The sequence below is a fragment of the Ornithorhynchus anatinus genome, chromosome X1 (genome assembly GCF_004115215.2).
Source record: "Ornithorhynchus anatinus isolate Pmale09 chromosome X1, mOrnAna1.pri.v4, whole genome shotgun sequence".
In the NCBI taxonomy this organism is placed as follows: domain Eukaryota; kingdom Metazoa; phylum Chordata; class Mammalia; order Monotremata; family Ornithorhynchidae; genus Ornithorhynchus; species Ornithorhynchus anatinus.
The window spans coordinates 89,588,010-89,589,946 of record NC_041749.1 but is presented as its reverse complement, the minus strand read 5'-3'; the positions used below and the strand labels follow the sequence as shown (position 1 = coordinate 89,589,946).

The following is a 1,937-nucleotide window of genomic DNA, read 5'->3' as shown; positions in this document are numbered from 1 at the left end:
AAGCAGAGGCCTACCCATTCCATTCCTAGCTTGGCCAGGGACTAGCGAGTGGAAGGCCATCTGCTACAAGTCAAAACTCACCTGTGCTGGGCGGCAGCCGCATGGGAGAGAGTCAAGGGTGGAGATTCAAGTTTACTGCATGGAAGAAGGCAGTGGTAAACCACTTCCATATTTTGACCAAGGAAACGCCATGGATACACTATCAGAACGATTGCAAATGGAGGTGGAACATTCTGGGAGAGATGAGTCTTGGAGTTGCTATGGGTTGGAAATGACCCAACAGCATAAGACAAGACATTTATTGAGTGCTTAATGTATGCAGAGCACTGTACTAAGCACTTAGGAAGGTACACTAAAGTTATTAGACACAATCCCTGTCCTTGAGGATCTTACAATCTGGAGGGGGAGATAGCCATTCAAATAAATTACAGGAAGGGAGGGAAACAACCAAGTATAAGGTTAAGTACTGTGGAGGTGGGGAGAGTATCAAGGGACTTATGGGGCAGAGATTTAAATACATAGCAGATCATTGTCTTGTCTTATGCCGTCGAGTCGTTTCCGACCCATAGCAATACCATGGACACATCTCTTCCAGAATGCCCCACTCTCCATCTGCAATCGTTCTGGTAGTGTATCCATCGAGTTTTCATGGTAAAAATACGGAAGTGGTTTACCATTGCCACCTTCCGCGCAGTTAACCTGAGTCTCTGCCCTCGAATCTCTCCCATGCCGCTGCTGCCCAGCGCAGGTGAGTTTTGACTTGTAGCAGATTGCCTTCCATTCTCTAGCCACTGCTCAAGCTAGGAATGGAATGGGTAGGCCTCTGCTTGACCCTCCCTCCCGTACCTGAGCCAGGTAGACTACTGAAAACTCTCCAGGTGTGACCCTGAGAGGGACAGTCAGATCATTAGAGAACTAATATCTAGTACATTGCAGAAGTATGTGTGCAGTACAGACTTCAAGGCTCTTAATGTTTCCTCAATGGCCTGAGAGAGTTAGTACTCCTCCCCAAGTGCCTTGCCCCCTACCAGAAAGGAAATTTGGACACTGGGAGAATTAGGTCTACTATGCAATATTCTAGTTTAAATGTCTTACTTTCAGATACTTTATCATTTCTGCCAATGGGGCATTTCCTCAAACATTATTCAAATGCCTGTAAATTAATCCTCATTTTTAAAAAAATACACTGGCCTCAATTCAGAAGACTGTGCATCTGCATACCTGCCAAATAATCAGGAGATTTTTACTTTAACAATAGAAAATTATAATGTATTTGGCTAGATCCCATATTGCCACAACGAGTAAAGACCAGATAAAGCTGAAAAATAAAAATGAATAATAATTATTAGTACCCCAGTAGAACCTGGCTATGACTTCAGTGGAGGCAAGAAATGGATGTGCCACAAAGACAGAAGATGATTCTGTGGGCATTTCTCCAGGACTAGGCTTTGTAAGAGGCAGCATGGCCTAATAGTAATAATTACGGTATTAGTTAAGCGCTTGCTCTGAGCCAAGCACTGTACTAAACGCTGGGGTAGATACAAGTCAGTCAGGTTGGACACAGTCCCTATTGTTGTATTGTACTTTCCCAAGCGTGTAGTACAGTGCTCTGCACACAGTAAGGGCTCAATAAATATGATTGAATAAGTAAGAGGGAGTAGGATTTAATCCTCATTTTTCTGATGAGGTAACTGAGGCACAGGGAAGTTAAGTGACTCGCCCAAGATCACACAGCAGACAAGTGGTGGAGCTGAGATGAGAGCTCAGGTCCTCTGACTCCCAGGCCTGCATTTCTTCCACTAGGCCAGCTGCTTCTCATGCCTAGTGGAAAGACTGGGACTGGGAATAAGGAGACCTGGATTCTAGTTGTGGCTCTGCCATTTGCCTGCAGTGTGACCTTGGGCAAATCACTTTACTTCTCTGTGCCTCAATTTCCT

The 1,937-nt window shown here is 44.8% G+C and overlaps 1 non-coding gene across 1 annotated transcript; it reads right to left on the bottom strand.

Moving 5' to 3' along the window:
- Positions 1-758: 758 nt before the first annotated feature.
- Positions 759-896, bottom strand: LOC114807277. Its single transcript, XR_003755327.1, has one exon. It is a non-coding gene; the product is annotated as a small nucleolar RNA SNORA7 (small nucleolar RNA).
- Between the last annotated feature and the right edge of the window lie 1,041 nt (positions 897-1,937).